Here is a 14,339-nt window from a genome sequence, read left to right on the forward strand (position 1 = left end):
CCTCAGAGCATGGTTCAAAGATCTTTGAGTCCCAAGTCTGTACAAAGGTAAAATTACAACTTGTTATTTTCTGTCAATTGTGAATATTACAGAATGCTTATTCATGTGAGAAATATGAATAGCATTTCCACTTGCATCCTGATTTTTAATATATTTTTATTATGAAACATTTTAAACACGCTGGTGCAGTGGCGCGTGCCTGTAATTTCAGCACTTGGGAGGATGCTACAGGAGGATTGCCAGGAGTTTGAGGCCAGCCTGGGCTACATATTAAGTTCAAGGCCAGCCTGAACTACCTAGTGAGACCTTGTCTAAAAAGAAAAAGACAAATTAGGGGCTGGGGATTTAGCTCAGTGGCATAAGCGCCTGCCTTGCAAGCAGGCAGTCGTGAGTTCGATCCCTGGTACCGATAAAAACAAAAAAGACAAAAAAAAAATAAATAAATAAAATAAAAATAAAAAAATTAAAACATACAAAGGTAGAAAAAAAATACAGCATTCTTTGCATACCCATCATTGGCAAAAGTAGCTGTTCAAATGACAAGGCCAAGTTTTTCTCTACCTCTTTGCTGTTGAATTTTTTTTAAAAGACAAATTTCACGGGGCTGGGGATTTAGCTCAGCGGCATAAGCGCCTGCCTTGCAAGCAGGCAGTCATGAGTTCAATCCCTGGTACCAGTAAAAAGGAAAAAGACAAAAAACAAGAACAAAAACAAAAAAAAAAACAGACAAATTTCAGTCATGATAATTTTATCTACTAAAACATTAGTATGTAGTATTAAGGCAAATTTATTTATTATTTATTTTGATTTTTGAGACATGATCTCGCTATGCAGTTTTAGTCTGACTTTGAATTATGTACCTAGGCTGGCCTTGAGCCCATGGTGATGCTCCTGCCTCAGACTCCTGAGTGCTGGGAATACAAGTGTGCAGCACCATGCCTTGTTAAGAATGAATTTAAAAACATCATAATTAACAATACTATATGTATCTTGAACAGTTAATAATTTCCTTATAACAACTAGTATCAAGTGAGTGTTCAAGTTTTTCTGATTACCTCAAAAATGTATTTTTGGATTTATTTCAAGCCAAATGCAAACAAATGTCACATATTCATTTTATTTGATAGCAACCATTAAATCTGCACTATGGAAAGAACAACTGGGAGAGGGGAAAGGAGAAAAGAAGGAAAAGATTATATGTTTGCAGGTATACATATATAACTGTATTATGTATATATATACATAATACAAATATATATATATATATATATATATTTGAGATAGGTAACTATACTACTGAAGATAGGTAACTATACTACTGATCTCTGCTAGTTCATCCAAAAGAACAGTTTGTGCTGTCACTGTTTGACTGTTTGATCACTTTTTATGGCTAGACCTTATAACCTGAACTTCTAAGATAACAATATGCAATATATTAACTAGTGTTAATTTCCTACTATTTTTTTAAATTCTGTGTCATTTCTATCCTTTTGTTTTGTTTTGCCCTCTAAAATAAAAAACCTTCACTGTGGACAACATTAAAGCAGAAAGAGAACATAGAGGTATGACAGAAGAAGGAGCTTGAAGTCAATTCTAAAAGTATCAGATAAGAACTTTCTTGAAAGATTTTAGCTGAGCAAGAACTGAATGAAGCTTATGAGACAGACACAGTGGGCTGGATGTCTGGAACATTTCGAGGCACAAGTAATGGAAAACAGTGGATGCAAAGGCCCTTCAGCAGGCACATTTGATTCAAGTTCACCTGGGACTATGCGGGACAGTGTAGACCAAGAAAAGTCTGGGAGTGGAAGGGAAATGCACATTAAGAAGATGGAAAGAGGAGTTGGCGTAAGAAGATACAAGCACGAGAGCTCGATAAGCACATAAGATTGGAATACAGAGGATGAGCAGGCTATACACCAACAGGGAATTTCATCAGCCTAAGCTCAGGCATTCCAGGACAAGAAAGAACACAGTCGGGAAGGACTAGTAGACCTGGGCTGAGCCCTGAGGGAGGAAAACAAGCACAGGAGACACAGACTGACTGGCATGTTAGTACACTAACTAGTGTAATTTCCTTCCTAGGCAGACTAGGACAGGGTCTACTGCTTTGCTTTTTCTTCACTCTGTAAGGCAAGAGAACAAAGTTTTTTAAAGAGGAGGAAGGAATTTATCGTTTCAGGGTATAGAAGATAATACACATTTGCAAGCAGTGTTTTCAATTTATTAAGAACAGAGTGGGAAGGAGAGAAGGGGGAGGGATGAAGGAAAGGAAGCGGGCTGTGTTATGCTGTGTATACGCACTAACTCCACACAGGCAACATGAATATTTATGTACCGTAAGCACGTGCCCATAAAAAATAAGTAAGGGGGCCAAGAAACAGTGGTGGAGGAAGGGAAGGGAGCACAGAAAAGGAATTAAGGTGTGTTATATGCATGCACCAACTTTCCACAAGGAATGTAAACATGTACACAGACATGGACCAATGAACTAAAAAAAAGAACATTCTAGAAGTTTTAAAAATACACATCGAATTTTAAAGAAGTGAAAGTAACATATTAGAGTATTTACTTCAACTGTTATTTTCTTTGTCATAATATGAAATCTTGTAACAAAGCGTATGCCTAAAATGAGATAAAGGCTTGATATTGAAGAAATAATTTTTCCTATATTAATAACTAATGATTATTTCCTGTGAATATAGGAATAAAAATTTGTTTTATGTTCCCTTGAAGCCATTTCTTAGAAGAAAATTCAAAATGCCATTAGTCAAGAACAACCCATACTGGTTAGACGTTCTCTTTTTTGACAATTTTGACGTTTGGACAATCTGAGCTAACTGACTCCCACTCAATGGTAGTTAAGGAGTAATTTATACTGTCCCGTCATCCCCTAATAGGTTCCGAGAGCTACGCTGTACTAGGCATTGTTTTTCTGTAATGTGAATACTAAAAATAAGAAAACAGAAAATAATTATAGGCAGCATTGCAGGGAAAGATGGATGATAAAGACACAAATAAATATGCAATGTCAGATAGCGACCAGGAAAGGGAAGAGAAGAATTTAATAGCATGAGGTTGCAACTTTTGATTGATTGGGAAAAAGGGAAATGAGGAAGTAACTAGGGCGGGAAGGGAATGAAGGGAAACATGAGGAGCAATGCCGAGACCTGACAGAGAGGTTCAGGCAGAAGATGGTGAGTCGGAGATCGCCAGTGGCTGGAGGAGGTGAGGGTGATGGGTTACAGTGTCAGGAGAGGGGAACTTTGCACATCCAGCAGGACCGGTGGCCCATGCAAAGAACCTTGGGTTTCAGTTCCGATGTGTTGGGACTCCCAAAGAAAGCACACAGCCATGCATGGGTATAATTTAACTCACGCTTTAAATAATAAACTCCTCTCCGAGGAAGAGACTGAGAGGACAAGTCGGAAGCAGGAAAACTACTAGAGACTGGATTTAAAGATAGTGTCTTCAGTTAGCCTGGTGCCCACGAGGAAAGCAGGACAGTCCGGTTCTTGATGATAAATTGCATGTGGAATGTGAAAGCAAAAGGAGTTAATGCTGCTTTCAAGGGTTTTGACCTGAGTGTCTGGTATCACTTACTGAAAGAAAGAACACTTTCAGTGAGAGGGAGGGAGGTTTATGAACAAAGACTTGAGAGTTTGTATCTGGGTATACGCAGTTTGCAAGGTCCTGCAGGGAGGAAGACTTGTGTTTCGCCTCATTGCTGACAGAAAGTGCAACCATTACTCCTACTTTTAAAACTTTCCTCTACGATTGCTCTGTGTATTGTAGCTTTTGAAAACTTTTATTGATGGATTATATTACACCATTTCTAAGCCTTGTTATAGACTACAGATCTGTACATTGATCAAATCTATTTGTTTAGATGACTTCATCTCTTAAAACATAGATCCATGCAAAGTATCTTTCTTACTATTCAAGGTTATTATTCTCAATATCTAACAAGTACTCTTATTAAACACAAATTTGATGAACAATCACTGAAGTACATAGAGAATTTCTGTTCATCAAAGACCATTAAGATGATGACAATCAAAGTCACCAAGTGGGCAAAGTACTAATATATTTGCTATAAATGCACACAGACACACACACATACATACACACACACACACACACACACACACACACACAGGTTATAAAGAACTTTTTGAAACACATAAAGGGACAGGTTATAAAGAACTTTTTGAAACATTTTTAACAGTTGATCAGATCCATGTCCAAAAAACCAGCAGTTCCACTTCTAGTTCTATAGAGAAGAAATGGGCACATTTGTTCTTTAAAGATATAACAAGAATATTCATCATAGCACTGTTCATAAAGGCAAAACTCTGTAAATTTCGTAGATGCTACCAACAGTAAAATTAGTGTTAGATCTTTTTCAAATGAGAAGGGTACCACAAGGTGGAAGAAGAGGGTACAGAGGAGAGGAAGGGGACATATATACATGTACCAACTGCCTAAGATGCATATAATCACTGTGTACTGCAAACATACTAAAAATAAAACATTTTAAAAATTGGTGTTAGATGTCAGAACAACTGTTACCATTTGGGAGAGGGTGAGTAAAGTCTGGGAAGGGGTAAGAGATACACAAGTACATTTATGATTTATTCATTTTTTCTATATTAATACTTCAATAAGGAATTTGTATTTGATGAGTGAATTCTTAATCCAAGAATATCTGTTCCTTCTTAGAACTGACTTTTCCAGTATGTAGTTAATTTGAAATATAGTTAGTCCTTATCTATGTACCGTGTACTACATACTAAACTAGACATTGGAAATACAGAGGAACAAAAAATACATTTCTCTCTTTTCACATAATTGATGCTGTGTACTTGCTTTGAGAAAAAATATTACTGTCACTATTTCTGTACAAGTCTGGACCATAATTAATGAACGGGGCAGGGATTTAGCTCAGCGTTGTAAGAGCCTTCCAGGTAAGTGTGAGGTCATCACTTCAATTCCTGGAACCAAAAACCCCACCACCACCTCTACTATAACTAATGCATGAAATGTTCTGTGACACATTTTTTTTTTTAAGTCTCAACTTTTCCCTTGATTCAGAGTTCTAGCTGGACCTTTACATGTAATAATTTCCCTTGATCTCTGGAAGATAAGGATGTCAAATTTACCAGTGTAAGTATTTAAGCTCTATGGGAGGAGGATCACATTTTATTGAGAGTACATTTCTGCTAAGCTTATTTTTAATGAGTGAGTGATTTGCAAAAGTGCAAGCTCTCCATTTTCTTCCTTTAAGACTTACCTGAGACATTATCAGGTCTCTATATTTCTTTTGGAAGGACACAAAAGGGACATCATTATCTACTCCCCTATCTTTAAATGTGAGAAGCATGTGTCCAATTAAATCTAGCTCTTCCTCTTCATTGTTCTCTATGAATAATTAACCTTTCTCTAAGTGCTGACATCAGGAAGGTTTTGAATTCCTTCTTTCTTCCAAGGGAAAAATAAAATAAAGAGCAAAACTGGTGCTTCTTTAGAGTTTTCTTTTTAATTACCTTGAAGGATATTTAATAATAACTATGAGTGTTAAAATCTCACATGTTGATTCTGAAAATTATTATTCTGTTTATTCTTTGATGATAATGATTTTATTATTAACGAGAGCTTCTTGAAAGTAATAATGTTCTCTAATGCAATCATTTAGAACAATATGGTCACCAATCTACTTTCATTAGTCACATGGGAACACTATAAATCAATTTATATGATCTTTGCAATTGAAACTTGCTGGATGCCAGCTATGTTAATTTCTGTTAATTATCATCCTTTTAAATCTCATTCTTTCTGCGAGTAAGATATGCACTTTAGGACTTTTTTATAGCTTAAAATGTCTGTTCATCCTCCTACAGGTCTCCTACAAGGTTTTTTGCCCCTCTAAGTTGATTTATAATGTAACCTTGAAACAAGGAGAAGCATTACTTGGCTGCTGTTTTAATAAATGGCTTGTCAGCTGCTTTACAACTATGGTTATTTCTTTGGCTAGAAAAATTTCTAGATAGCAGGCCTTTGAATCCCTAATTATTTCAAAAATTTGGTTAGACATGCTGGAGCATGTCCATCTTCCAGAAATAAGCACCTGACTACTAGAGAGGAAATAATTTATTTGTCTATATATTTTGATTTTCCTCAGACTTAACAGTCCAGCTAAGGAATTGGATATATAATGCCATCTTTTTACACTTAACCTGTTAAAACACTTTCTCTCGACTTATGGTTGCTTGTATCAAATTTTATTTTAGAGAATTACAAAAAAAAATTTAAAAACTACATAGTTTCAAAACAAGATAAGAAATTAATAATAGTTATTATATTGCATATTATTTTCAAAATAGTTTCTCTAATTATTAAATATAGGCATGCAAAACTGATCAAATGATATAAGCACTGTTTCTTTCAATGAACTACTAGCAGTACAATTTTTTTTTTTTTTTTTTTTTTTTTTGGTCTTTTTCCTTTTTATCAGTACCGGGGATCGAACTCATGACCGCCTGCTTGCAAGGCAGGTGCTTATGTCGCTGAGCTAAACCCCCAACCCCATTAGATAATTTTTCAATGATAGCCTTTCTCTCTGGGGTGAAATAGAATCTCAGTTTTGTTTTAATTTGCATTTCTCTAGTGACTAATGATGCTGAATATGTTTTCATATATTTATTTACCATTTGCACTTCTTTATCTGAGAAGTGTATATTCATCTCAGATGCTCATTTTTGGATTGGGTCTTTGAATTGTGAGGGTCCTGGTATTTTAAAATTCTTTATGTGCTCTACACAGAAGTCCTTTGTCTGAGGGACAATTGGTTAAAGAATTTTCCCCCAATATGTGGGTTTTATTTTCATTCTACTTGTGATTTCTTTTGATGTGCAAAAACTTTTTATAAGATGAAATCCCAGTTGTTGATTCTTTGAAGTATTTCCCTTGCAGTATGGTTTTTGTTCATGAACTCTCTGCCTATTCCTATGTCTTCAAGATACCTTCCTAATTTGTCTTCCAGTAGATTTAGTATTTCTATTTTAATATTTACATCTTTGATCCATTTTGACTTTAGTTTAGTGCATAGAGATAGACATGTGTCTAGTTTTAGTCACCAGCATGTGGAAAGCCAGCTTTTCAAGCGCTATTTATTCTTCCAGTGAATGTTTGGCCCATTTGCAAAAGATAAGGTGGCTGAGTGTGTTTGTGGTTGTCTGCACCATCTATTCTGTTATACTGATCCTCAGGTCAGTTTTTTTTGCCAGTACCATGATGATTTTATTACAGTAGCTTTGTAGTATAATTTCAAGTCAAGGATTGTGATGCTTCCTGTCTTGCTTTTGTTGCCTAGGACTGACCTTGCTATCCTAGGTCTGTTGTGGTACCAGATGAATTTTAGAAATGTTTTCTGTAGAACTGTGAGGTACGTTAGTAGTATTTTGATCAGTCTGTTTAACAATTTTGAAAATATGGCCATATTCTTAATGTTGGTTCTTTCCACGAGCAAGGAATATCTTTCTGCAATCTTCTTTGATTTCTTTTTTTAAAGAGTACTGTAAATTTCAATGTAATTTTGGGAAATGACATTAAATGTTCTTCTTATGGATTATCATGCAGTCCATCATTCAGGCTTTTGTTCCTGCATTCCTGGTTTTCCTCTCATAACATCACAAAGCACTCACTGTGTCCGGCTGGAAACCTCAAGATCATACTAGATGTTTTCTTGTACATCACCATGGCCTGATCAGAGTACCTAGATATTTGGTTTTGTCTCTTTTTATCTCTACAGTGATTGCCTCTCTCAGGCTTTTGAAATTTCTGACTTTTAAACTGAACGTTCTCCAAGTGTTTCCTCCGCCCTACTTCCCATGCACTCCATAGGTCACCCAATGCTTGATACAACATACAAATTTGAGTTACTGCTCCTCAGATTAAACTCACTGATTATTTAAAGAACACACTGACCAAAATAGGTCCATCTAGCTAGTGTTTATCTTTTATGTATTATATTTTGGCATATTTCTCAAAAAGGGCTCAGTTCCTACAATGAAAATGCACAATTAAAACGAATTCCAAAACTTAAAGCTCAACCTTTAATGCCTTTGGGTTCTACATAAAATCCTTTAAGCACAGTTTGGAAATTTCTTGAGCACAAAGTCCCTGCCTACATCTACAATCCCTTGCATTTCTCGCCTGGTACTTTATCCCCTGCCTGTTTAGTATTGTGTTACATCTCCATGACATTTTTCCTAGTAGAAGCTAATTCCACAAAGTACTCCAGCAGTTTGCTTGCGGTACCATAGCAACATATTCAGACTTGGTGGTTTATTTATTATGTAATTACAGAAATGTAATTTCTCATTGTTGTAGAGACCAGAGTTCTGGGCTCATGGTGTTGGCCGGGGTTCTCCTAAGGTTCTTTTTTGGCTTGTAGCTAGACCATCACCTTCTTGCTGTGTTCTCACATGACCTTTCTGTATGTATGTATACAAATCCCTTGCATTTTTAAAAAAATAGGTCCAAATCCCCTTTATTAAAAGAACACATCAGAATGAATTAAAGCTCATCCTAATGCCTCATTTTAATGTAATTATTATTATTACTATTATTGAGACAGGATCTCCCTATGCAGTTCAGGCTGGCCTTGAACTGTCTTTGATCCTCTTGTCTGGGCCTCCATAGTGCTGGATTACAGGTATGTACCACCACGACCAGCTATAATGTAATAATTTCTTTAAAAATTCTATCTCTAAATACATTTTTGCTGTTGTTTTCAGGCCGAGTCTAGCTAGGTAGCAGACCCTGAACTCCCTAAGTACCCAGTGAGGCTGGGCCTGCCTCAAACTTGTAATTTTTCTGCCTCAGCCTCTGAGAGCTGGGATTACAGGCATGTATTACCATGTCTGGTGTTTTAGATATGTTTTTGTTCCTTTCTCCAAACGCAATCACATTTGGAGGTGTTAGGAATTAGGACTTTTTGAGGGACAGAATTTAGTACATGACATACGCAGCACAATAAAAGATAGTAAGTGCTGATTTTGCAAATGGGAGGTCCAAGAGATGAAGGGAAAAGGGGATGACAAAATAATTAAAATTATGCACGTGTCAACTCCCCACAAAAAATGTAATTATATACTGCAAATAAATAAAAATTGATAAGGTAAAGAAAAAAAAGAGACATATTTTCATACCCCTGGAATACATCTATTGCTAAACCTACACTGCTTCTCCAGACCTGCTTCAGTTTGCACAATGTAGGTCAAGACACAAGCGGGGGGGCTGGGGGTTTAGCTCAGCGGCATAAGCACCTGCCTTGCAAGCAGGCAGTCGTGAGTTCGATCCACGGTACCGATAAAAATGAAAAAGACAAAAAAAAAAAAAAAAAAAGACACAAGGGGACAGTCATGAAACCCCACCCCTACTTACTGTCTCAGAAGAGAATCACAAATTAAGGACTTGGGAAAATTAGAAAAATCATGCATACTCTGCATGCCATTCTCACCTCATCCAAGTCTATCTAGTAATAAAAGACTTAACATTTGTAAGCAACACTTTGTGTCTATGGCCTATGAAGATGTTGTGGCTTCCTTCTGATGTCAGAGTCCTAGAACACCAGGGCAGTTCTCATCAGCAGTGCAGAATTTGAATTTCTCCACATTCTGTGCAATGTGGACTGTAGCCAGCCTGCTGAGTGTGAAGTAGTATCTGATTGTGGAGGTGATTTACCTTTGTCTGATGACTACAAAGGGTGAGCATCTTTGGGTCATGTGTGTATCTTTGCTGAAGAAATGTCTATTTCAGCTCTCTGGGCATTTTTAAATTGGATTATTTGTCCTTTGACTGTCATGTGTCACTGGCTTTAATTTTAGTGCATCTGTCATTTTTCTATTTTTACAGCATCTTGGGAATCCTGCTAGTTATGTCTAGTCAAGCATTTATTTAAACATCCATTCATCATTTACTGTGTTCTGTGCCTGTGCTGGAGATAGAAGTTCAGTAAGACTTATGTCTCCTCTGGATTATGGAGACTGCTGCTTGTCCCCCTTCTCACGAGTCCATCTTCAGCCCTGCCTCCCAGATGACTACTCAGAAGTGAATGTGACCATGTCACTGACTTGCTTGATCTCTTTTACGCTTACTCTACAGACCACCAAAGTTCCAGCTTTTTAGAAAGTTTATAAAGCCTTCAGAATCTGTACCCCACCAGACTCTGCGAAGTTCTCTCCCTCCTGGTTCTTCTCTATTCTCTAGAGACCTTTTAGTTCAATAGTGTAATACTTTCAATCCCTTCAAGGCCGTCTAGAAGGAAAAGTCCTTAAGGAACATGGTACATTTCTCATCCATTTGGGGGCTGCTGAGCTTTGTACATTACAGCGTATGTGAAACTGGGTGTCACATCCTGTGTGACAACAGACTTTCATGAAAAACTGGGTCCTTAATCAGAAAGCTAAGCCAGGTCTCAGGAAAACATGAATCATAGCTTTTACTCTGAACTCAGGATTCTGAAGTAGGTGAATCGTATGCCCATGACCTTAGAAAACAAGCTACACTGTGTTATTTTCTTGCTTTTAAGGTTCAGCCTCATGTCAGTTTTATTGCTGAGTAATGGAGGGAGCCCTATGCGGTACAGCTGGGGTCAGTGTTAAAGCAGAGTGGCCCCTGAAAGACAGCAGCGGTGGCAGCGTTAATTAGTGGGATCCTCCAGGGGAAAAGTGACCCACCCAGGATAGCAGAACATTTTCTGTGAAGGAAAATCCTTCTTCCCTAGTGAAGGTTTCTCCTCTCTAACCTTTAGAAATGGGTTTTAGTTTTCTTAAAGGCTGCTGCAGTTCCTTTAGATATCCCAACAAGTAGATCTATTTTACTGAGTATGAGTCCGAAAGTAAGTTAGGATACAGTAACTAAAATTACATACTTCCATGTCCACAGGTTCTGCATTTGTAGATCCAACTAACTTCAGGCTGAAAGCTTATGGTTTATTTATTTAGATACGATCTCACTGTGTGGCTCAGGCTGGCTTTGATTTCACTACTTAGCTGAGGTGAGCCTCTCACTTGCCATTCTCTTGCCTCAGCCTCCTCGGTGCTGGGACTACAGGTGTGCACCACCAGGCCTGAGGACACATTTCTAAAACTGCATCTGCACTATTTTTCTTGTCATTTCCCCCTAAATACTGCAGTATAATAACTATTTAATAAAGGATGTACATTGTAAAGCTTGTGCATAGCACAAAAGCAACCATCATAGTCTAACTGTTGCTGAAGTTAGACTGCTTGCAGCTTGGTTGCAGTTGGATGTGGTGCCTGTGGCTATGGAGGGACGAATGTATATGGTAAGTGAGAGCTTGTCGATTTAGATTTATGATAACCTATGTCTATACGTGTATACATACCCATGTAAAAAGCAGTGAAAGACAACAAATCTGAAGCGCAGTTTGCTCACTGTTGCTGTGTAACAAACTCAGTAGCTTACAGCAACCATGTTATTTTGTGCGGCATTTTATGGATCAAGAACAGATCACTTGAGCAGTTTGTGTCCAACTAGCGTGGTCTCACCTAAAGTGCCTGGGGACAGATGTCCTTTCCAAAATGGCTCCTTCCCTCATCACTGTCACCTCACTACGCCTTGTTCTCATTTTCTTATCCCACAAGGCCTGGGGCTGTGGCTTGGATATGCCCAGGCTGTGGTAGTAGCTATCATAGCTCTTAAAAAATTAGGTCTGGAATTGACACAACTCCTTAAATCAATCCCTATCCAATCCAGTCATCCCCAAGAAAAGGGAAATAGGCTCTCAACTCAATTTTTCAATTGTGAACTTGTAGTTGTACAAATTTTGATACAAAATTTTATAACCTACAAATGCAACATTAAGCTAGTTAGTGCAGAGACTCCAACTCTTAATGAATAAGTAATTTACAGTCATCTTTAATATGCCAAAAATATACCTATTATGAATATATATCTGATAAACTTACAAGCTTTCCCTCAAAAATACCATTAACATGCTGAGTTCTCACAGTATGCAATGAATTTTCTTATAAAGTGCTATTATACATATTGTGTACAAATTTTTTGTTTAATGATGATAATCAAATTCTCATTTTATTAGTTTTCTGCTTTGTATGTGCATTTTATGACCAGCATTTTGAATTGTGGGGAGCAAGTACTATATGCTTTTTACGACATACAACTAAGATCTTAGGAGCACTAGGAATAGTTTATTAATACCCAGGGTATCATTGTAACCTACCTAATACCTTTGATTTACTGAAGTCACAAAAATTATGTTGGCTTGTTTTATGGATATAACTTTAGCCATATGGTAAAGCAAAACTCTGTACAGGTGTTCTACAAGTTAGCCCACTGACATCTAAAAAATTTAACTCTGGGTCAGAGAGGAAAAAAAGGAAGACTTAATAAAAACCACATGTTAACCATTAATGTTCATTTACCAAATCTTGCTTAAACTCTTGTACTCTTAAAGCTAATTTCATCCAATTGCCTTTTAATTATAGTCCCTTGCTCAGAGATGCAAATATAATGGGTTTTTAATATAACTTGCACTGTTCTGTGTCCAATGTAGGATGTAATCATGCAATTTATTCAGTCAGAGCCAGTGCAATTAAAATACAGGCACACATGGATTTCTGCTCATGCATTTACCCGGCAGCAAAATATAAAAACCTGACAAATCTGGTTTTAGATAGAATTCTGAAAATTCTTGTCCTCACTCATGTACCTTGTAGCTATATTCTGGATGAAATACAAAGATCATATACGATTGAGACATCTGTGCACATTTTATGTAAGTTACATGGCACATTTTAAATTATTTGATCACAATATTAACATTGGTTTGTTCTTCATTATCTAAAATATTGGGAGGTAAACAGATCCTCCATCTCTGACAGATACACAGAAAAATAAAGATAATGAAACTATTTTCACAAGAAAGATGATCAAATACAATTTAAAAATCTCTGTGAATCAGGTTGTGAGGTGGCACAGCTGTAATCCCAGGGCTTGGGAAGCTGAAACAAAAGACTGCTGAGAGTTCAACGCCATCCTGAACTACATGAGACCCTGTCTCAAAAAAAATTTTTTTTTTTAGTGTAGTGATAAAATTTTGTAGAAGCCAGGTATGATGGCACACACCTGTAATCCAACACTCACGAGGCTGAGGCAAGACAATTATTGCAATTTCAAATGGAGTTGTGTTTAGGACATACATATGCACAAACACAAGTATCTGTACTGTTTCCTTTATTGAGCATATCTTATTATTATAGTAAAGTTGCTCACTTTTATTTCAGAACAATCAGATTTGTTGCTTGTTTTCTGAGACAGGCTCTTGCTAAATACTCCAGGCTGGCCTTGAACTAATAGCAATCCACATTCCTCAGTCTCTTGAGTGCTGGGATTACAACCACAGTAGACAAAACAATCAGGTTTTATATAAAAAAAAAAAAAGTCTTATTATCCATGTGTGAATTATATACAATTTAATTTTTATAGCCTTACTATGTTCTAAGACATTACTGTTTTATACACTTATTCATTCCAGTTTATTAAATGCCTACTAATTATGGCCAATCTATTAATGTTAACAAATAAAATAGTCATGGACTCTGGCTTAAGATTTTTAGCTTTTTAATCAGTTGCATTTCTTTACACTAGTGATAGTCCCTCTGAAACAAACAAACAAACCCATTTCTGAAAGCATTAAAAAAGAACACTTCAGAATAAACTTAAACCAAGGAAGTGAAAGATTTACACACTGAAAACTATAAACAACATTGAAAGAAATTGAAAATGACACAAATAAACGGTAAGAAAGCCCATCTACATAGGTTGGGAGAGTTAATCTTGTTAAAATATCCACACTACCCAAAGCAAACTACAGATTCAATGCAACCCTTAGCAAAATCCCAGTGTCACTTCACAGAAGAAAAAAAAAAAAAAACCTAAAATTTATATGGAACTACTGAAGACCCTGAATAGCTAAAACAATGTTATCACATTCCTTGATTTCAAATCAAGCATTTCTAATACTACAATAATCAAAGTAACAGTACTAGCACAACACCAAATACATAGACAGCCCAGAAATAAATCCAAGCACATTTGTCGATTTCTCATTAGGCCACCAAGACATACTGGGGAATGATAACTTTGTCAAGAATGGACAGAAAAACTGGATATCCATTTGCAAGAGAATGCAAGTGCATTGTTACCTTATACCACACATGAACATAAATTCTAACCCTAAAGACCTGAAACAGTGAAACTTCTAGAAGAAAAACACAGAGAAAAGGCTC

This window comes from Cavia porcellus, unplaced genomic scaffold (assembly GCF_034190915.1).
Source record: "Cavia porcellus strain 051 isolate PalLab524CR breed Dunkin Hartley unplaced genomic scaffold, mCavPor4.1 scaffold_24, whole genome shotgun sequence".
NCBI classification, from domain to species: domain Eukaryota; kingdom Metazoa; phylum Chordata; class Mammalia; order Rodentia; family Caviidae; genus Cavia; species Cavia porcellus.